Source organism: Mirounga angustirostris, unplaced genomic scaffold (genome assembly GCF_029215605.1).
Source record: "Mirounga angustirostris isolate CCGP_5_RB_7025 unplaced genomic scaffold, mMirAng1.0.hap1 SCAF_1, whole genome shotgun sequence".
NCBI lineage: Eukaryota > Metazoa > Chordata > Mammalia > Carnivora > Phocidae > Mirounga > Mirounga angustirostris.
Genome location: NW_026991709.1, coordinates 67970733 through 67994294, shown reverse-complemented (window position 1 = coordinate 67994294; position 23562 = coordinate 67970733). Strand labels below are relative to the sequence as shown.

Here is a 23562-nt window from a genome sequence, read left to right as displayed (position 1 = left end):
CTACCTCCTTTAGTTAACACTGTGATTTATAAGCCTTGGGGGGGTGGAGGGTGCAGTAAAATCTAGGCATTTTACAGTGGAGGGTGACATCAGGCAGAATTGGCAGCAGTGACCAGCACTGCTGGGTTGGCTCCTGGGAACTTGAGTAGTCCTGTCCCACTGGGGTTTGGTTCACCCATTTATACAACTTCTTGGGGCAGTGGGCAGTGGTTGGTTCTAGGAGGTAGGATTAAAAGAGTTTTTTTTTTTTTAAACTTCTCTCAATTTCTTTTATTTTCCGAATTTCATAATAAACCAGTATGACTTTTATAGTCAGAAAAAATTATTTTAAGTGTTTCCTCTTTCTGCTGCCAAGAAAGCAGTAAGGCATTAGAATCTGAATCAGCTGCAGTGAAGAAGACACCCAGGCTCATCTTATCATGCCTTAGGCTCCCCATCTGTGAAATGGAACAGCCACTCTGGACCCTCCCACAGTAGAGACTATAACACCATCTGTAACCTATATAGAAGGTGACATCACCCTTAGACAAGCCGAAGAGAGAAGCAGCCCGTTTCTGGGAGGTGGCCGAGCTTCATGATCCACTGCCCCGCACTGCTCCAAAGACTCCACGCCTGTCAAAAGAAGATCATTCATTCACCTTATTTGTGGTCAAAAGCTCCCAATTTAGGCACTGTTGAGAACAGATTGGAATCCAGGTATCTTTAGATCTTGAAAAAAGGGAGTCAAGCTACCTTCCTTTCCCATTGTCCATTTACAGGGCTAACATTCATTAGGTGTAAGAGACATGGTACCTAGGGACCACAATACTTTTAGAGGTCCACAAAAGTGTTTTAATAGATAAGGTATTTGTCATTCCATCAACACAGTTGTAAAACATAAGCTTTCATATTTTTTGCCCATGAAGGCAAGACTGCCTGAGGCCCATGAAAATCATAATGTAGCCCTGTGCAGCCCATATCAGCCTTATATTTCCCAAGCCTTTCCATGAAATCAAGGTGGATTGTGGACCAGAATGCCTACCACTCCTCTCTATTCATCTTCTTCATCTTTTTGGTACAAAAAAAAAAAAAAAAAGAAGAAGAAGAACTTGGATGTGGATTTTTGGCATGAAAATAACTAACCATTAGGTCAGACTGAGACCCCACAGCAGAATTAGGCAGATGAAGACATATTTAGCAGACAGCAGAAGAAATAGCTTTTTTAATTGCCCACACAAACAACCATTACAACACAGGAAGGATAAGAAGCAATAACTCTAAGAAATGACCTGGCATTTCCCCCTCTTCTTGAGAATGATTACCCCTCATTCCTTAGGATAAGGTGTCTGTGAAATGCGAATATCCTCTTTAATAACTCTGGTCCTTCTTTTCAAATTAGAGCTATAAATAAATAAGTACAATTTGCAAACCATTTGATTACATCCCTGTACTTTCCCAAGATTCCCTGAGAAGGCACTTACACCAATTTGTGCATCATTAAATATTTAAATAAAAACTCGAGGTGAATTATGGGACAAAATGGCATTTATGAAGCACAGGTTTGGGCACAACGCAGCACCAAGTCTTAGACTCCGGCAGCAAGTAGAACATTGGGTCCCTGCAGACCAGCAATAGAACAGCTGAGTTCTGAAGGGAGAGAATCTTGGTTTCAAGGGAGGAAGCCAGTACAGAAACCCCCAGTTTTACTCCGAGTCCCTTATTCAGCAGCCACAAATACACAGAATGCCACCAGGAACCAGGAAGTGAGCACACAATGCAGCCGGGCAGCCAATCTCACGTCTCAAAGCCCAGGCCTCCGTTGGTTTAAAAACGTTGTGCAAAAGTTGATTCAAATCACCCCAAATACCTATGGTATGAAAGAAAGGAATTTAAATTAAGAACACTTTGTCTATGAAATCAGGTGATCTTTCAATACATTTTATCATGATTTTCCTTGGCAAATGTTCATCAAGCACGGCTCTATGCCAAGAGGGTGTGCATGATAAGTTAAAATAGCCTCCACCCACAGGAATTTGCGATGTGTTTGGGAAACGCGGGAAATTCTAGATGTAAATGGATCACAGCAGTATTGGGCGTACACCCTGGGTGGCATGGGAGCAGTCCCTACTGTAAGTTCTGTGTGGGCACCGGGGGAAAGGCAAATCCTCAAGTGACTGCCAAAGGACTGAGGATCGAGCAGGAAGCAGATGGCACACTCAAAGGATTTAACTAGAGAGACTTTAACTAAGGAAATACTGACTCAGGTGTGGGCAGACATAAGCCAGCTCATCACAGTGGTGAACGCAGGGACTAGCAACAGTGGGAAGTCATTGCCACCATTGGCCTGAAGGGTCCCTGGTGCAATGGAAGAGGGGATGCTCTACACGAACTGAGGCCATTGAGGGACAGGAAGCTCAGGCTGAGGCTGGGACGTAAAGACCCAACCTGTGGTCACCTGTTGATACCTCCCACAGGCCAAATCTACCCAGGAACTAGAGGGCAAGGGAGCTAGGAGACACAGTCCTGGGGCACAGATTAGAGCAGAGAGCGGACCCAGAGGGACAAATGGACTAACCCAGCCTACAGGCTGGGCACCATGCTTCAAGCTTTAAGAGAAAGCGTCAGTTCTTGGCATAGAAATGAAGGGGAGGGCATCTGAGGCAGAGGAAGACAGGCATATATATAGGTAATGGGAAATACTTTTTTTCTGCCAGGAAGTAATGTATACAAAGTGCATTTTCTTAAGAAGAGTTAGGCTATAACAGTCAGGAAACTTGGAGGAAGAGACACAAAGCAGGGTTTCTCAATCTCAGCACTATTGACATTTTGGGCTGGATGAGTCTTTGTTTGGGGACCGCTGTGAGCACTGTAGGATGTTTAGCAGCATCTCTGGCCTCTACCCACTAGATGCTGGCACCCACTCGCAGGTGTGGTAACCGAAGCTATCTTCAGACATTGACAAATTCTTCTGGGAGGCACAAAATTGCCCCCAGTTGAGACACTGGGAGAGGAAAGGAAAGAGACCCCAGAAGGGAGACAGCTGTTGAAGCACAATGCGGACAGGAGACGCTAAGGGCTTAGACTCAGTGTGGCTCAGTGACACTGACAAGGAAAGGACCAATGCCGCAGACGCTGTGTAGGGGGAGCAGGCAGGCTGCATGAGGAGGGGCAGAGGGGGTGGTGGCGGGTGACTTCCGTTTGTAGGCTGGCTAACGAGGAGGATGATGCCTCTACAGCAGAGCGAGGAATGTGTGAGGCTGGCCTTGGGGAAGGATGATGTCTTCTGGGAACTTGTTTGAAGGAAGCCCGGGGCGTTTAGACAAGGGACTGAGTTGAGGAGGGAGGCTGGGACTAGAGGTGCGAATTTGAGTCATCTACAGAGAGACAGCCTTCTCTCCTCCTGTGGATAGAAGTTCTCCGGGTGGAAGGTAGAGAAGCCAACCACCGAAGTTTTCTTTCTTTTTTTTTGGCGGGGCACAGGGTGATGTGCATATTTAGAATAATGTGAGATGGAAATAGCAGGCGCCAGAGGCAGGAAAATTAGGCAGTTTTCTGTGGCAGAAGGCAGTGCAGCCCAGTGCCGGTCCCTCTCACCAGCGCATCCACCCCAGGGCTATGTCTACCACAAGAGATCACCCAGCACTAATGTGGGAACAGTCCTGAGGAGAATCAAAACTGCCACAGAAGGCACAAGTCTCAAGACAAAACAGGAGCCTTGTCTAGCCCCCCGCCCCACACACATAGTTAACAGTCCTCTATCTTCTTAAATCACTCAAATCCTGAAAGAAGTAGACTTTGATTAGGTGGACAGTTTCACTTACGTGGAATAAACAGTTTGTTCTTCATTAAGTGAGCAGTTATAGGAAGTGTTGTTCCCCTAGAGTCCTGAAGGAAAGGTTACACACAGAGGTAGCAGGAAGACCTGAGGATCCAGATCAACAAAGGGTAGCCATGCTTATCTGTCTCTGTCGTTCTCTCTGAAGATGGTGTACCTTCTTGTTTTTTCCCTCTCCCAAAGATGCATTTTGTGGTAGGCAGAATTCTAAGATGGCCCCTAAGATTCCAGCCCCCTGGTGTACATGCCTTGTATAATCCAATCCCTTTGAGTGTGGGTGGGACCTGTGGATGTGATGGGATTATCATTCCCATGATTAAGATTATGTGGCAAAAGTAAATTTTCAGATGTAATTAAGGTCCCTAATTAGTTGACTTTGGTTTCTCAAAAAGGATATTGTCCTGGGCGAGCCTGACCTGATCCGCTGAGCCTTTAAAACAGATGGAAAGAAAGCAAACCGCCATGTTGTGAACTGCCATGAAAGACCGCATTGCTGGGACCAGAGGGAGGCTTGTAGGAGCTGAAAGTGATTCCTGGCCAACAGCAAAAAAGAAAACAGGACTTCAGTCCTATAACAACACGAAACAGAATTCTGCCTACAGGGCGCCTGGGTGGCTCAGATGGTTAAGCGTCTGCCTTCGGCTCAGGTCATGATCCCGGCGTCCTGGGATCGAGTCCCACATCGGGCTCCCTGTTCCTTGGGAGCCTGCTTCTCCCTCTGCCTCTCTCTCTCTGTCTCTCATGAATAAATAAATAAAATCTTAAAAAAAAAAAAAAAAAAGAATTCTGCCTACAATCAGTGAGCATGAAAAAGGACCCCCCGAGCCTCATACAAGCTCATAGCCCCAGCCAACGCTTGTATTTTAGCCTGGTGAGAATTTTAGCAGAGGGTCCTGCCCTGGGGACACTGAGACCATAAATTTGTGTTGTTTTTAGCTACTACATTTGTCGTAATTTGTTATGTAGCAAAAGAAAATGAATGCATGTATGACGAGAGACTATGTCCACAGGGTGGATTGGCTCCATGAGGAGACTGACAACCACACCACACAGCTGAGCCCCACAAGTATGCGCGGCCTGGGCAGGCCGACTGTGGTGTGACCCTTGCTGTTCCCCAGACCAAGCTTCCCCATGATCCTAGCAGGCCGTAACTCATTTCCTCCTGTGAAATGGCCAACTTAAGATCTGAAAAAGTGGGCGCCTGGGTGGCTCAGTTGGTTAAGCGACTGCCTTCAGCTCAGGTCATGATCCCAGGGTCCTGGGATCGAGTCCCGCATCGGGCTCCCTTCTCTGCGGGGAGCCTGCTTCTCCCTCTCCCACTCCCCCTGCTTGTGTTCCCTCTCTCACTGTGTCTCTCTCTGTCAAATAAATAAATAAAATCTTCAAAAAAAAAAAAAAAGATCTGAAAAAGTGAACCACAATATAAGCCACACAGGATAGGTAGAACTTACCTTCTGAGCTGAGATAGCTGTGGCCCCAAGGCTGGTAAGGATTCCTACCCATGGCACCAGGTGTGTCCCTTTCTTGGCCAAATATAACTTTAGCCCCTCAGAGACTGAGCTAGCAAAGCTGAATGGACACTGATGTATCACTTCTCAGGAGGGCCTCCTAGAAGCAGGAAGGAGAAGGAAGAAAGGTGGAAAGAGAAGAAGAAAAGAATTTTATTCAGCAAACAAATATTTATAGTGCTCATCACATGTGTAGCCTTATTCTAGGCCCCAGCAGCATACAGTGAATAAAACAAAAACCCATGCACTCCAGTGAGAGAATATAGACCAATTAATAAAACAAAATTTTAAAAATATAGTACGGAGTGATAATAAAGCAGAGGAGGAGTTGGAAGGGGAAGGGTTTGGAAAGGAATATCAGGAGTATAGTCTGGAGGGGTTCCTGGGTGGCTCAGTTGGTTAAACATCTGCCTTTGGCTCGGGTCATGATCTCTGGGTCTCGGGATCGAGCCCCACATCCAGCTCCCTGCTCAGTGGGGAGTCTGCTTCACCTCACCCTCTGTGCTCGCTCTCTCCCTCAAATAAATAAATAAAATCTTTTTTTAAAAAGGGTATAGTTTGGCATAGACTAGAATAAAAGCAACTTATGGGTACATTAGAAGTCTTTATTTCTACTTAATTGGTTCTCTCTTTTGCCCTGAATTTAAGCCGTTAACCCAGTACAGACCAGCTCAGTTGGCTCACACCCAGATTGAAATTAATACTGGATAGAAGGGAAACAATTATCCCATTAAAAGCAATTACAACAATCCCCTCTCCTCTAGCCACTGCCTTTCTCAGACAGCTGCTGTTTTGACTACATGATTATTGCATTTAATATTCAAGTTTCATAGTAATTTCAGGAAGTAATTTCCATTAATAAAATGAAAATATATACAAAAAAAAAAGGGTATAGTTTGGGACATGTTAAGTTTGAGAAGCCTATTGGACACTCAGTGTGCTATCTAGTGTGGAGCGTGGGGAAGAACTGGGGCTGGAGATATCAATTTAGTATCTAGGGCGCCTGGGTGGCTCAGATGGTTAAGCGTCTGCCTTCGGCTCAGGTCATGATCTCAGGGTCCTGGGATCGAGTCCCGCATCGGGGTCCCTGCTAGGCGGGGAGCCTGCTTCTCCCTCTGCCTTTCTCTCTCGCTCTGTCTCTCATGAATAAAAAAAAAAAAAAAAATTTAGTATCTAAAACATAAGACCAGATGAGATAAAAAAGGAGTACATGTGGATAAAGAAGAAGTCCAAGGGTAAATCCTGGGGCCCTCTGACATTAAGGTATCACAGAGAGAAGAAAGAACCAGAGTCAGAGTTCAGGCTTCTGTAACAAAATACCACAGATTAGGGGGCTTAAACAACAGACATTAATTTCTCACAGTTCTAGAGGCTGGAAGTTCAAGATCAAAGTGCTGGCAGAGTGGTTCCTGGAAGGGCCCTTATCAAGGTTCGCGGAGAGCCACCTTCTTGCTGTATCCTCACATGTCAGAGAAAGCAAGCTCATCTCCCTCTCTTCTTAAAAGGACACTAAACCCATCATAGGGACCCACTCTCATGACCTCATCTAAGCTTAATTACCTCCCAAAAGTCCTACTGCCAGATCCCAACACATTAGGATTTAGGGCTTCAACATATGCAATTGGGAGAGGGGGCACAAACATTGAGTCCTCAGCAACTAGCAAAAGAGATGAGAAGGAAGAGGCAGTGAGGAAGGAGGAAAACCAAGAGAGTGTGATGTCCTGCAAAGAGTTTCAAGGATCAGAGACTGATCATCAGGGTCAAATGTTGTTGACAGGTTGAGTTGAGGCTAAGAGATAACCTTCAATTTAACATCATGTCATTTTGGGATCTTGACAAGAATAGTCTCAGTGGAGTGATGAATCAGGTAGATTCAAGAGAGACTGGAAAGAGAAATTAGAAGCAGCAAGTACAGACAACTCTTTTTTTTTTTTTTTAAGATTTTATTTATTTATTTGACAGAGAGAGAGAGACAGTGAGAGAGGGAACACAAGCAGGGGGAGTGAGAGAGGGAGAAGCAGGCTTCCCGCAGAGCAGGGAGCCCGATGCGGGGCTTGATCCCGGCATTCCAGGATCACGACCTGAGCTGAAGGCAGATGCTTAACTGACTGAGCCACCCAGGTGCCCCTACAGACAACTCTTTTAATGAGCTCTGCAGTAAAGGGGAGTAGAGCAGCGGGGCAAAGCTGCAGGGGAATATGGATGGGAGAAATTAGAGCGTATCTGGACTTTGATGGGAATGAAGGGAAAATGTACAGTCAATTTTCAATTGCACAAGAAAATATAAATAGTGTGACCCATTTGATGAGTTTACTTAAATTTTACGTAATAGCTGAAACATATAAGAAAGAACATATAAATTCAGAAGCACAATGAATACCCAAAAAACCACCAACCACACCAAGAGCTGGACCACCACCAATCATTTCTATTTATGTGCTCCTCTCTCTCCCACCCTCTGCCTCTCAGAAGAAAGCAACTTCCCTGAATTCTGTGGTTATCATTTCCTGTAAAGTCATATTCTCTTCATTATATTCTGTTGTATTTATTACTGATAGATCAAGGAAGACCTTACCTCTGTCCTTCAGCCTACCTTCTGCAGACGGACATCAGACCACTTTGGTCAGTATCCCAAAATTCCTCTCTTACATTTAACCTGCCACACTAAAAGTCCATTTTTCATCTTCCATCTCCAGCTGGCCACTGCTTTACCAGAAACACCCCTTCTTTGACATCAAGATCATTATTATTCATTCCTCTCTGTATAACGTCCTCCACATGAAAGCAGGAATAGACAAGCACACCTTCTTTCCTCCTAAGCACACGGAACAGACCCCATTGGGGTCTTTTTCTCCTGGAAGACACACCTGCAACACTCAAACCTGGAAGATGCACCTGTAGCACTCAAACTCCAGCCTCCCCCTCTAGTCCTAAGGCAGGTGCCAATGTCTGGTGGCCCCTCCACAGGGGGCTCAGGAAGGCAGGTGACGGCCAGTGGTTAGGTTCCTTTTATCCCCAAATCACCTATGGGCAAGTGGCCACCCCCAGATCATCCAGGACTGTCCAGGAATACAACAAGGACCTGCAAAACTTTGACAAATGCCAACAGACTGAGCCCTTTACAAATGGATGACAGCAGGTTCTGAAAAGCCTTCTGCATACATAAACCAAACACCCAGCCCCCGTGCTTACTCACTGATGCTTGAAATTGCTTTAAGGAGAGAACGGCTTTCATCTCACAACTAGAGAAATCTTTGAAGCCCTGGCCGAACTAACTCAGTGATTTAGACTAGCAACACGCTAGTGTGTAAAAGGCCCTTGATGATGCAAGGGCCACTTTTAAAAATGAGTGTTAAGTAAAAAAAAAAAAAAAAAGAGTGTTAAGTGACAAGAGGTGTAGCAGAGAAAGATGGGGCTTTTCTTGTCTGCTTGGTGAATATCTTCCTTCTTTCCCTGTTGCCTCAGGCATCTCGAGCTCTGTGCATAGCCACACTCTGTCCCCCTGTCTTAGCATTATAGAGATTAAGGGTGAGGAATCTGGAACCACGCAACATAGGTTCAAATCCTAACTCTATCACTTGCTGTGATCTTGGGCAAGTTACTTGACCGCTCTGTGCCGTCTTCTCACCTGTAAAAACGGAGATGATAACAGTACTTGCCTCATGGGGAGATTGTAAAGATTAATATGTGTCATGCACTTAGGGATCATTCTGGCGCACACACACAAAAGCACTGCAAGTGCTTGCTACTATTGCTCGCAAAGGCTCCTCCTCACCTGCCCACTTTCCACAAGCCAAAAGATCATTTTAAGCTCCTCCACTTCTGCTCTCTAATATACAAAGCCCACTGTAAATTGCCACTTTGCCAAAGCCCATTGAAATCCCCCAGGTTTCCTAACGCCCCCAGCGCTAACCTTAAACAGCCAGGCCATCCGGTCCTCCCACCACCAGCAAAGCCCCCGCAGCTCTCCACTCGCCCAACCCCGCGGATCCGAACTTCCGCAACCCAGACTCGGCGGAAGGCCTCGAGGGCTGGGGTGGGACGGGGCGCGACGGGGCGGGGCGCGACGGGGCGGGGCGGGGCGCGACGGGGCGGGGCGCGGCGGGGCGGCGGCTCTGTGACGTCACGCCCGGGCCCCGCCGCCGCGGTTGCCAGGCGACGGCCAAGCGCTAACAAAGCCTGGTTGGTCCCGCCCCACCTCCCCAGTCCCTCGAGGCCGAAGCCGGTACCGTCTTTCCCCGCCCAGGTGCTGCGGCTTTCTCCTCCGCCAAGGGTGCGTGGGACTGGATCTGTCCCCACGCCTCCCGCCTGAGGCCAGACGCGAGGTGTCGCCTCGGATCCGACAGCCCGTTTGGGAGCGAGCCTCAGGTAGCAACCCTAGAGGGGAAGTGGATGGAGGGAGGTGCCCTGAGCGCCTCTAGGGCTGCGCGGGGCTGAGGGGAAGAGTCCTGCCCACGGGCCCATCTGGACTCTGAATCCTTCCTTGTTCACAGAGCAAGAGGAGAGGGCTGTGATCTTTAAGAGAATGTGATCATGGGTGATTATTGCTCTCTGCCCAAACTGTATGTATGGTTTGTTCCCAGAGCTACTATTTTATGATTTCTTACACAGAGGACAGTGATTTGAAACCGTAACAGAATCTGGGATCAGAGCCCTCTCCAGACTAGCCAAATCACTTTTTTCCCCCCATATCTATGGGGGGATTGTCATGAAGATTAATGGGTGTGAGTAACACTTTAAAACTGCTATCAATCTTTCATTTTCTTAATATCTATTGATCACTGACTGTGTTCCAGGCTAGGCCTTACGGATTCCATAGTGAGCAGAAACTGACTGTCCCTACCCTCATGTTTAGTCTATTGGGGGTGGCAGATGTTAATCGAAGAACTACACAAATACTGTGAAATTAGAGCAGAGCTACATGCTGCCAAGGAGAGGTACGTAAGTGGTGCTCTGGCAAAGTGTAATGGAACTGACAGGTCAGGGAAAGCTGAGCTGAGATCTAAGAACATGTGAAAAAGTGGGGGGTTCATTCCAAGCAAGAGTAACCATGGGTCTAAAACCCACCATCTCCTATTCCAAGCCCAAACAAGTATATTCAATTCCCTGGTCCTTGGTTCCCAGAGCTGTTCATAGAAACTGCCTCTGAGATTCTGGTGTTGGAGCCTTTAATTCATGTAACTGCAGCCTTTCGTTATTATAACTGAAGCTCTGTCTAGCCTACAGCAATAAAACCAAAAAAGCAATTCCAGAAACGAATCTATATCACGTACTTGATAAGACCTATATTCTTCAGCATCCAACACATATGCGTTGACCTGCCATTCCACATTGGGAGGCATGTAGGCTTCACAAAAAAAAAAAAGGAAATCTATTGAATTTTAAAGAGTTGTGGGGGCCTGGAACAAATAAATGGGGAAGGCCTACCCTACTGAGAGCTTTAAGAGTAGAAAAGCACTTTATAAAACATTAGAATCATGGACTATTAAGATAAAATGGACCTCTCTTCACTTCTTTTATCTGATGTGAACAAATGATCTATATTGCTCAAAGGCAGAAAAGTTGGGCTCTGGTGCCTCTTCAACCTAACGAGTCTATGATTCTAAGTCTGTGGCTCAAAAGTACATGGAACTCCTGAGAGTAAAAGGGAACATGGGAGGAGAATCTGACCTGCCCCTCCTTCGGTGTTTTCCATTTACCACAGTGCCACCATCGACCCAGTCATCCAAGCTTGAACAGTGGGGAGTCACCCTACACTCCTTCTCCCACAGTGGTGACCAAGTCCTATAGCTCCTGCCTCTCTTATCCCTCCTCATTGCAACTCCTAAAAGGCAATGATGCTCTCAAGAGTTGTTGCCAAAAGTGCCACCATATTCTTTTTTTTTTTTTTTTTTTTTATTTATTTATTTGAGAGAGAGAGAATGAGAGAGAGCACATGAGAGGGGGGAGGGTCAGAGGGAGAAGCAGACTCCCTGCCGAGCAGGGAGCCCGATGCGGGACTCGATCCTGGGACTCCAGGATCATGACCTGAGCCGAAGGCAGTCGCTTAACCAACTGAGCCACCCAGGCGCCCGCCGCCATATTCTTTTAACCAGGCTCCCTGCCTGAAGCTTCACTCCACTCCCCTCAGCCCATCTATACAGCTGTTGATGGGTCAGTGTGTGTTTCAGGGTCCAAGAGAGAGAAATCAGATACAAGCTTAACAAAGTAAGTTCAACATAAAGAATTTTTAACTACAATAGGATTGGAGTAATGGAAGATTAGCTAGTAAGATGTAAAGAGAGATCTAAAGTATACAGGAATCGGGCGCCTGGGTGGCTCAGTCGTTGAGCGTCTGCCTTCGGCTCAGGTCATGATCCCAGGGTCCTGGGATCGAGTTCCACATCCGGCTCCCTCCTCGGGGGGAAGCCTGCTTCTCCCTCTCCCACTCCCACTGCTTGTGTTCCTGCTCTCGCTATCTCTGTCTCTGTCAAATAAATAAATAAAATCTTAAAAAAAAAATCTACAAAATAGAGTATACAGGAATCACTCATATAAGGAGCAACCACTACCCTGGAGACAGATCCCCCAAGAAGGAGCTGACTTCCCAAGAGCTTGTCAAAGAGGGCGTGGCCAGAGTTCGTGAGGTGTCAGGCAGGCAAAAATCCACAGTCTAGAATGCCAAGGAAGCCATTTATGAAAAGAATATGACCATGGGTGATTATTGCTCTCTGCCCAAACTTAGTGGCAGCACTCTGCTCCACAGCTTCCCCAGAGAGGGGCCGGGGAAGCTGGTGGCCCCTGGGTACCGCTGGCTGCCATGTACAACAGCAGTGAGACATGCAAGAGCTCACACGCTGCAGGAACCAGAGGCTGGAGGAGCTGTGCGCTACAGGACTGCCGCACTGCAGAAACCACATATGCTCCTGATGCCCAAAAAGTGGAGCATGTGGATCCCACAAGAGAAACCCTTTCCTCCTCCAGTATCCCTACCGACAGAGTTTGACGTGCCAACTGACAAAGGAGAAATATTTAAAGGACCTAATTCCATTTTTGCTGCGGAGGCAACGCAGGGTATATTTGGAGCTGAGAGGCGGTAAATTGATAACTGGCATATCAAGCTAACACCAAGTCTGATTTGTGACTCTTGTGCTTAAATCCTCAGTGACTCCCTATTGCCTTCAAGATAAAGTTCTCGGGCGCCTGGGTGGCTCAGTTGGTTAAGCGACTGCCTTATGCTCAGGTCATGATCCTGGAGTCCCGGGATCGAGTTCTGCATCGGGCTCCCTGCTCGGCGGGGAGTCTGCTTCTCCCTCTGACCCTCCCCCCTCTCATGCTCTCTCTATCTCATTCTCTCTCTCAAATAAATAAATAAATAAATAAATAAATAAATAAATAAATAAATAAATAAATAAATAAATAAATAAAAGATAAAGTTCTCAAGCCTTAGCACAGCATCCCAGGCCTTCAATATTCTGGACTTGGGCTATAGTCCCAGGCCGAGGCACAACTACTCCAGCTCCGCCCACCCTAACCCTCCATAATTACTCACAGTTCCCTGAATTCGCCACATTCTCTGATGCCTCCACACTTTCATCTAAGGAGTCGTGGCCACAAAAAAATTCCCTCCTTGTTCTCATCAGTAAACAGATGCTTAATGAGTGCCTGCTCTATACCTGGCACTATTCTGGGGCCTGAGAATACAGCAATGACACAAACCAGGCTTCCCCAAGTCTCTATTCAAATATCATCACTCTTCGGGAAGTATTTTCTGATGACTTTCTCCTACCTGCCAGTGTTAGATGTCTTATCTGGGAGATTCTGTTTTCCTCTATCTATGCAGACTTTTTAACACTTATCCTATTTTATTTTATTTTTTTAAAGGTTTTTATTTATTTATTTGAGAGAGAGAGAGAGAGAGCACAAGATGGGGGAGGGTCAGAAGGAGAAGCAGACTCCCCGCTGAGCGGGGAGCCCGATGTGGTACTCGATCCTGGGACTCCAGGATCATGACCTGAACCAAAGGCAGTCACTTAACCAACTGAGCCACCCAGGTGCCCAACACTTATCCTATTTTAATCGCTTGTTTTTCTATCAGTCTCTTCTTCTAGCCTAGGAGCTCTCTGAGGGCAGGGTGTATGACTCATTTATTTCCGTATCCCACTATTCAGCACTAGTCCTGATACATAAGGTTTTATTGGAGTAATTACTTGCTCAGGATCACATAATTAGTCAAAGATAGGCCTAGGGCCAGAATCCTGGTCTCCTATCTAATAGCCAAGAGTGCTTCTTCACTAGTATGGCTGTTATAGCTCATCTAGCTATGAAGGACAGTTTGTTGGAAGAGACAAGTGTAATGTTGAACATCATCAGAAATGGTAAAGGAAACAGGAAAAAAACATAGCCCTCTCCTTTTTTTTTTAAGATTTTATTTATTTATTTGAGATAGAGTGAGAGAGAGAGCACAAATAGAGGGAGCAGCAGAGGGAGAGGGAGAAGCAAGCCCTCCACTGAGCAGGGAGCCTGACTCAGGGCTCGATCCCAGGACCCCAGGATCATGACCTGAGCCAAAGGCAGACACTTAACAGACTGAGCCACGCAGCTGCCCTGATAGCTCTCTCTTATATTGAAAACTATGGTGCGTTCCCTCCAAGCCCTCACATATTGGAGTTTCTGAATCATAGGAATGCTATAATGAAATCAGAAGTAGGGAGGCCAAGTAAAAGGAGGAAAATGATGTGGGAGTATTCTGACATTTCACTCTGAAGAAATGAAGGCTAATCAACTAATGAAAGATTGTGTTAAGGTGGCCCCAGGTTTGTACACCAGATCCCCAAATTGGGGGACGTATTGCACAACTTTAGAGAGCACAGTTTATATGGCAGTCTGTAAATGTGTCACTGGGCTTGTGGACCATGATATGAACATGGGGGATTTAAAATATGAGCATGGCTAAGTTAAGATAAATCAAAAGGGATACCTGTTCACTTGTGAAATGATAAGTATGTGGAACTCATAACTTCCAAGAAGTGGTATTAGCATGATATATAAACAATTTTGATAAATTTGCTGATAACAAAGCCAAAAACTCCTGCTCAAAAAAAAGGATAAGGTCAGGTAGGACAGCTCTTAGCAATATTGCTGTTGGCATCCGCTGCTAGGTTGGCTTGACCGTGGATTAAGCCCCGGATAGAAAATGATCCAGATTTCTGTGAAATAAAGTTGGAGAGGCAAAGCTGATATGAATAAGATGAATTGTGGAGAACTTGGAAGTCAGGCAGTACATCATTTTGATGAGAAAAGAAATGAAGATCCACTAAAAATTTTTGAGAGTGATGTGATAATGTGAGTGGCTAAGACATGTTACCTGGGAAAACTAAGCTTCAATTTCCTGGCATTGGGAAAATGATTATAATATTAGAACCTTCCCACCCATAGGGTGTTGTGAAGATTAAATGAGATAATGAATGAGCAATAACTGCTTGTAGGCATTTCTTATGCTGGCCATCCTTCCATTCTCTGCAACTGTATGGAATATAGTTAGACAATTACCATATTTCCAGGACAAAAAATTAGGACATACTCTGACAAATAATTTTTGTTCCACTTCAACGTGCTAAAAATGTACTTTTCATGATGCAAATGGGAATATCCAGGATAGTTCAGTGATTTAGGAGGACAGCAGGATGTAATATTTGAGACAAGGGTTGTCCTAGAGAAAATCCATAATGTGTCAGTGCATTATTTAGAGAGAAGGAGGCAGTACGATATAGTGTGAAGAGAGCAATAGTGTAGACCCAGATTCTTGCATCTGCTCCAACATAAACTGTTACCCTGTGCCAATCACTTCATCTCTCTGTACATCAGTTCTCTTGTTGGTAAACTGAAGATCTTGAACTACATTGTAAGTCAAATTAAGCTCCTTCCTTTTTTTAATTTCTATTTTAAAAAATATTTTTAATTTATTTATTTGAGAGAGGTATCAAGAGAGAGCAGGAACAGGGGAAGAGGGAGAAGCAGGCTCCCTGCAGAGCAGGGAGCCCAAGGCAGGGCTGGATCCCAGGACTCTGGGATCATGACCTGAGCCAAAGGCAGATGCTTAATCGTCTGAGCCACCCAGACTCCCCAAACTCCTTTTTTTTTTTTTTAAAGATTTTATTTATTTGAGAGAGAGAGAATGAGTGAGAGAAAGCACACATGAGAGAGGGGAGGGTCAGAGGGAGAAGCAGACTCCCCGCCGAGCAGGGAGCCCTTTGCGGGACTCAATCCCGGGACTCCAGGATCATGACCTGAGCCGAAGGCAGTCGCTTAACCAACTGAGCCACCCAGGCGCCCCCCCCTTTTTTTTAAAGGTGTTCCTTTTTGTTTTCCTAACTGACAGTTTTCTTAAAAAAGCTCATCAGGGACTGAAGTGGGGAATGAAAGAGAAAGATGGATCAAAAATGGCCATGATACATCAGATAAGGCAATTGAGAGAGTAAAAGTCTGTCTAGGGCGCTTTTATGGGAGAGGAGAACTCTATAGTAGGTAGCTGGTGGATACAACTGCAGCGTCGTTGAGAGTCTACCATGGGAATTTGGGAGGCATCAGAGTAGAGCTCTGGTTGAAGCCAAGAAAATGGGCCTTATCTCCAGCTAGAATATAGTAGGGTACAGTAGCTCAGGAGTCCAACTGCAACAACTTTTAAAACTCTAGGGAAAAATAAAAAATATATATATACTCTCCCCACTCACAGGCTCCCCACCCAGGACCCTAGGATCATGACCTGAGCCAAAGGCAGACATTTCACGACTGAGCCACCCAGGCACCCCTAGAAAATACATTTTTAAAAACATTATATAGAGAGTGGAGAGCTTTAGAAGCAATGAGGACTAGATGGATTAAAATTCCAGGGGGGCGTGGAGCCCCTCCAAGGTGAGCTGACGATCACAAGCCATTTTTTCCCCCTGGGGCCATTTGGCAACTCTGGCTGTGGACTGAGGATTGTGCTTGACCCTTACAGAGCAACTATACTGGGGGCAAGAGAAGCTGGCAAGGCTTTTGGTAGTCAAAGAGCAGTGGCATGACAGATTAGAAATTTTCGGTACCCCAAACACACTTTAGTTTTTACACTTTAGTTTTAGTTTTGACATATAAATTTAATACTGGGCATGCAAATGGAGCATGAAAATGTGTTTAGATAGATGAAGGTAGGCAAAGGATTGCAGTGTGGATTCATTCTGACATTCTTGGACTCACTCAGGTAGGAAATGGCTTCGTGTTCTAAAAGTGAGGACAATAGTTGGGAGGGATGCAGCCTTGGGCGGAAAGTCATTCAGTGGAAATTAAATAAGAAATAGAATCGTTGGAGAAGCAGGAGTGAAGGAGTTTGAGAGTAAGGGAGAGGCGTGGTTGGATTGTGCTGCCCTGGATGATATTGTAAAGATTATTATACTGTTACTGTTTTACAAAATAAAAATAGATTAGTAATAGATTACAATTTTTCTATTCTTTCAAATTCACTCAGCAGATCTCAATCTTAGAATCACATGACAATCTTAAAATTTGCTCATGCTTTGGTGTTTTATAGGTGTCAGAAATCTTAAAGACAACCCCCCGCTTAACAACCCAGCAAGCAATTTCAATTCTCATGACAGAATCCCAGCTCCTATTAATAAATTAGTACAAAGTTACGCTGCCTTCGAATGTTTCCTCAGTAAGGGAGTTTCTGCTAGTGATTAGTCAGATGTTCCTACTTCTTTCCCTGGGCTCCTGTTTTCTTTAGAAAGTACCAGGTGTCTTTGGCCTGTGGGATATTCTGTGAATTCTATTTGCCTGCAAAAAACAAGACATTTATTCACTTTGCTAATTTGTCTCAAACTTTCTTGCTGGCTTCTAATACTCTAAGTGAGCAATATAAACTAGAAGCTAATTTTTCCTTTAACAACCAGTATTTTTACAGTTTACTTTCTAATGAACATTCTTTTTAAATTATATAAATCTCAGCATATACTAGAAATTGATCTCAATAATCACCAGAATTTCTTCTGTAACACAGAATCTTAAAACACTGCAACTTAAACACTGAAAGAAAACTTAAAAGCTTTTCAACAGAAGTACATGAGCTTCCTCAACCTTTTTCATGTCATAGCACACAAAGAAATGTATGTAATGCACACACTGGGGTAAACTGCAGGGTATTGGGAGGTTTTTATGGCGCTTATACAAAAATTCAATATATTTTTATTACATAATTATAATAAAAAGTAAAATACAGAGTAACAGTAAAGATATAACTGTTTAATTTGAATGAAACTCCCAAATAAACATTTTAAAGCTTTTTAAAGAGAAGTCAAGCTTGCTTTCCTATCAGGAGCTTGCTTTATATCAAGTTTTGTGTTGAAACGAATACATGAGGTTCCCGACAAAAATCTTTCAATGATGTTCTCTTCAAATTCTTACAGCTACCATCAGTGGAAAAGTTTGCCTCACAGATGGGTCTTGGCAAATAGTAGAAGGGTATTTACTGATTTTTCTCCAATTGACAGAAACTCCTTTCTCACTATTAACCAGAATCTGGATCATTTAGTTCCTTCCTTCTTTCACTGAAATTCTCGTGATTACGTGAAAAGATTTCTAATGCGCTTGAACTTTTTCATATCATGTATTTCCAAATAATGTGACACTTAACAGATGTTTTGCTGCTAGTCTTCTTTAGGACTGAAGCTAGAATATCAGTTAAACTCCCCACTGAACTGCATGTGACCTTACATTTCCTTTCAACCCATGAGCATTGTTGGTATACTTATTTTCACACACTCCTTGAGATTTTGATTAAATTCATTCTGGTGCTCAAAAATGTCAAGTAAGCCAATTTGCTGAAGACAATACTCTCCTCAACAACTCTGCAATAAAGATCATTGACTTTTTTTTTTTAATTTTTCTTTTAGCTCCTAATCTCTAGAGAAAAAGCTTTTCCTTTCCTAAGTACGTTGGTAGGAAACAGCAGTTTCTTCACATAAAGCTGAAAACAGAGGGAACCAGAACGGCTTGGATTTTATTAGTAACATCCTTTAAGGTGGAATTCACATTTACAGGGGAACTACAGACAAGAGCTCATTGTGGACAAAACAGTGTCTTCCTTGTATCCCAGGCATTGAGAACATGGAGAGCAGATAAGATGGAAAGCCTTCCCACCTTCCTGTCATCACAGATTTCCCACCAGTGCAGGAACTGCTGTGCTTGCATAATCTAGAACATCTGATTTGTTTTAAAGTACTTAGTTACTACTCCACATACATCATCCTGAATAGTTTGTTTGGGTACTTTTTGGCAAAACAATCCACATTCTTCCAAGCATTCTTCTCCAGGGATTCTAACTAGTGCTATTAACTGAACACAGTGATTTAACATCCGCAGATTCACCACTCCGCAAGGAAATGCTTGGATTAATTAGTCTTGTACAGAATGTCATCAATGCATCTTCTAAGAGTATTATTCCAGAGTAGCATTTATATATTTCCTTGGCTTCATATGGTCCCAAATGTGTGGTCATTTCCCAGGCAGGTTGGTAAAATGAGTTATCCTATAATTGTGGGAGATATTTTGGCTTTAGTTCCTAATTATGGGACCTTTTAATTAGCTTCTTGAATCTGATTTGATGTAAACTACTGTTGTAAATACCGTTGTAAACAGTTTCCTAAAACAGTGGTTTTCAAAGTGTTATTTAAGGGACTTCAGAGGAGCCTTGAGACTTTAGTGAGTAGGAGTCCATTGAAGTTAAAACTATTTTTGTAATAATATTAAGACATGGTATGCCTTCTTCACTTTTTTCCTTAAGAGTATACAGTGGAGTTTTCCGGAAGCTACATGATGTGTGATATTATAACAGATTGAATGCAAAACAGTTATGAGAATCTGACCATCTTCTATTAAGCCAGACATTAAGAGATTTGCAAAAAATGTAAAACAATGCCACGCTTCTCATTAAGGGTTTTTTTTGTTTCTGGAAACTATAGTTACTTTTCATTGAAATGTTACTTATGTTGATATGTAAAGGATTTATTATTTTAAAATTAATATTTAAATTTTTGCTTTAATTTCTAAAATGATAAATATTGATAGATATAACCCATATTAACAAAAGCTCTTTGGGATCCTCAGTAACTTTTAAGGGGTCCTGAGACCAGAAACTTTAATAATTATCCTCTTAGGAAACTATCTGTGTAATATAGACATTTTCTGTTAAGGCCCTGGCATATTTTTTCTGGCACCATTTTCTCATTTGATAACTTTTCCATGAAAATAAGATACTGAGGCAGACAAAGAAAAAAATTATCAGAGCAAACAACTCTAAGTTTGAAATTATCCTAAAAATAATAGATATTAATAAAAATGATTACTACTTAATTTTAAGTTATACTTTATGGTAGGAAAGTAAATAATATATTGAAAATGTTAAGGAGACTATGGGCCTTTTTGACCATAACAAATCAATTTGCAAAGAAAATAAGGTGGTCCATTTTCTTATGAATATTTTAAAATAAATCACATAAAATTTTGAAAAATTAAGCATTTGATAAGTAAGGTGGGAATTCTGAAAATATTATTTTATAATCAAAGTGCTAGATTTCTTTTTTTTTTTAAAGATTTTATTTATTTATTCATGAGAGAGAGAGAGAGAGAGGCAGAGGGAGAAGCAGGCTCCCCGGCAGAGCGGGGAGCCCGATGCGGGACTCGATCCCAAGACCCTGGGATCATGACCTGAGCTGAAGACAGACGCTTAACCGACTGAGCCACCCAGGTGTCCCGCTAGATTTCTTTTTTAAAAAAGATTTTATTTATTTATTTGAGAGGCAGAGGGAGAGCACGCGCACGCAAACCAGAGCCTGAGCACAAGGAGGGGGAAGGGCAGGGGAGAGGGAGAAGCAGGCTCCCCACCAAGTAGGGAGCCCCACATGTGGCAACATGGGGCTCAATCCCAGGACCCCGAGATCAGAACCTGAGCTGAAGGCAGACGCTTAACCAACTGAGCCACCCAGGCGCCCCAAAGTGCTAGATTTCTAAGCATATAAACAACTACTTATAATCAAGTGGAGTTAAAATATTTTGAAAAATATTTTTCATGGGATATTAAAGAGCTTCAAACCCCTTTACTAAATCAATTAAATTATTTTCCATTATTATTTGTTTTTAGAAACATTTTTTATTTCTATAAACAAGTAATATCATTACAAAATTTCATTAAGAATCAGATTTTGAATATTTTACATCAAAAGCCAAGAATAACTAACTATATAAATCAAGTCACAATTTCAAACAAAGAGCAAATGGTGATGATAATGATGAAGCACGTATGCCTCTTTGTTGGGAGAAAATACAAAAAATAAGCAAATTAAATGAAGAACTACGTATTTGAAACATATGCACAAACGATTATCACTGGTAATAAACACATTATAATTAAGCGAAATTAAGCAGACTCACGGAGATGGTTCTAACATGATGGATAAAGGGGAAAACCCTATATACAAGCATCTCCTCTGGCAGGTGTTATGCATAAAACCTTAAGCACAAAAACAATAATTACTGAAATCTGGAAGTTTACTGACTGAGCCCAACTGTTTCCGAATATAATTTCAGGTGTTCTAAATCAGCGAATGGTTGTAAAAGGGTTGTAAATTTTGTATCACTATAAAAAGTTTACAGCCATCAGTCTCTCCTGGAGACACCTGTAACCCATTCTGCCATGGCCACTTGTGGAAAGCTCAGCTGTAGAGATCTGTAAAAGGCAGAATGGGAGAGGGGGGGTGCCTTGGTGGCTCAGATGGTTGAGCGTCTGCCTTCAGCTCGGGTCATGATCCCAGGGTCCTGGGATCGAGCCCCGCATCAGGCTCCCTGCTCCTCGGGAAGCCTCCTTCTCCCCCTCCCTCTGCCACTCCCCTTGTGTTCCCTCTCTCGCTGTGTCTGTCTCTGTCAAATAAATAAATAAAATCTTTTAAAAAAAAGGCAGAATGGGATGAAATGGTAAAATGTGTATTACAAATAATACCTGGTGATTCTCGAGTTTTCTAGGAAGGCCTATGGCATAACTCAAGATGAACCTTAGGGGTGTGTAGAGTTTGAATAGATGGAAAAAAAGAGAGCACTTCGAGTAAACCAGCCAGAATTAGCAACATCCTGAGGGAAATAGAAAAGCAAGATAGAGTTCTGTTAACAATGGATGAGCAAGTGCCAACCTTCAGATATATAATCTGGAAGGATTGGAAGGATGCCAGAGTAGACTACGTGTTGGAAATTTGTGTTGGTAAGTACTAACAGAAAATTTCTAATTTAAAATTGTGTGTAAATTGTAGAGAACCTTGAAAGTCAGGATGGATATGATTGCCATTTTTGAGCAGGGCTCTCTGACCTATTAGCAGCATAGAAGATAGATCTGGACACACTCAGAATAGACCAGGGAATGACCTGAGACAGGGATACCGGTTAGGAGGCTGCACAGTAGGTGATGAGGGGCTGAACCAGAATAAAAGGAGTAGAAATAGAGAGGAAGGGATGAATTGGAGACACATTTCAAAGGAAATATCCATGGGATTTCGTGAGATTCAAGAGATTGAAGAGAATGGATGGCCCCAGGCTTTGAGGCCAAACGACTGAGAAAATAGTGCCATGATGTTCAACTAAGTCCCAAGAAGGGGACTTAGTTGGGAGATGGAGAATAAATTTTGGTGGAGATGTGTCTTGGAGGCAGTAGGGCACGGGTGAGAGGTCAGGGGATGGAAGAACAAGTATAATCAACACCGGATTGGATGAAGCTAGGAGAGGATGTGAGCTCTCCAAAAAGAGTGACAAAAAGACGTAAGCTCAGAATGCTGAAGACTGAGCTTTGGGAAGATTGCAAACTCATGTTTAACACGAGGAAAGAGGAAAAAAGTTACAGTGACAGGAGGAGTGCGAAGGAAAATAGAAAAAGAAGAATGGTATCTGCCATCAAAGGAAGAGAAAGCCTCAAGAAGGAAAGGACACTCATGTTTAACGGGGCACCTCCCGCATCAGACTGTGTGTGTGTTCAAATCCTGCCTCTGTCACTTATGGGCTATGTGTCATTTCAAAAGTTTTATTCTCTCTCTCAGTTTCATCATCTCTAAAATGGTGATAATAAAGACTACCTCATAGGGATATTTTGAGAATTAAGTGAGAAAATGTATCCAGAATACTTAACATAGTATCTGGCACAGGCCAGAAGTTAATAGATGTAACTGATGACTTTTAACGGAAAAATGGGGTGGTGAGAGAGCAGAAAGAATTGTAAGAGGTTAAAGAAGGACTGATCATGGAGAAAAAGAGATTGGCCAAAAATGGAGAGAGATCACAGAATGTTCTTAGAAGAGGCACAGGGTAAAGGCTTTGCTTAAATCTGCTCTGTACTGACCAAGGGTTATCATTGTTATTGTTATCCCGGAAGCCTAGTTAATTAGGGTTGGGCCATCTTTTCATTTATGTAAGGCCATTTAACCTTTAGAATAGAAATAAAACAATTGCACAACTAAAAGATCCTGTCAAAATTTATACAAATAGTCTAAGGTGCAGCTTCTTTGAAAGAACAGTCTGGCACTGCCTCAAAAAGTCAAAAATAGAATTACCATCTGATCCAGCAATCCCACTTCTGGGTATATGCCCAAAAGAATTGAAAGCAGGGACTTGAAAAGATATTCGTATACCCAGTTCATAGCAGCATTATTCACAATAGCCAAAAGACAAAAAAACAAAAAAACAAAAAACCCAAATGCTCAACAACAGATGAATGTGGTATATATATATACAATGGAATATTATTTAGCTTTAAAAGGGGAAGAAAATCAGACGCACTCTACAATGTGGGTGAATCTTGAGGACATTATATTAAGTGAAATAAACCAGATACAAAAGAGCAAATACTATGTAATTCTACTTATATGAAGTACCTAGAGTAGTCAAATTCATAAATACAGAAAGCAGAATGGTGGTTGCCAGGAGCTCAGGGGAGGGGGAAATGGAGAATTATTATTAAATTGGTACACAGTTTCAGTTTGAGAAGATGAAAAAGTCATAGAGATGGTTGGTGGTGATGGGTGCCCAACAATGAGAATGCATTTAATGCTTCTGAACCATACCACTTAAAGGTGGTTACAATGGTAAATTTTGTCATGTGTATTTAACCACAATTATATATATATATATATATATATATATATATATATATATATATATATATATATATATATATTTCCTGACAGTATGAGC

At 43.1% G+C, this 23562-nt stretch overlaps 1 protein-coding gene and 1 long non-coding RNA gene across 2 annotated transcripts in view; one reads left to right on the top strand and one right to left on the bottom strand.

Moving 5' to 3' along the window:
* Positions 1–621: 621 nt before the first annotated feature.
* LOC123863458 (uncharacterized) lies at positions 622–9370 on the bottom strand. Its single transcript, XR_006795563.3, has 4 exons — positions 9236–9370; positions 5266–5422; positions 4231–4347; positions 622–1846 (listed from the first exon to the last, which is right to left on the bottom strand). It is a non-coding gene; the product is annotated as an uncharacterized LOC123863458 (long non-coding RNA).
* A 145-nt stretch (positions 9371–9515) lies between these two features.
* Positions 9516–23562, top strand: part of ROPN1 (rhophilin associated tail protein 1) — a 28541-nt gene continuing 14494 nt past the window's right edge. The window contains exon 1 of the mRNA XM_045863652.3: positions 9516–9690. The gene's annotated coding sequence lies outside the window, so the exon portion shown is untranslated. The remainder of the gene's footprint in view (positions 9691–23562) is intronic.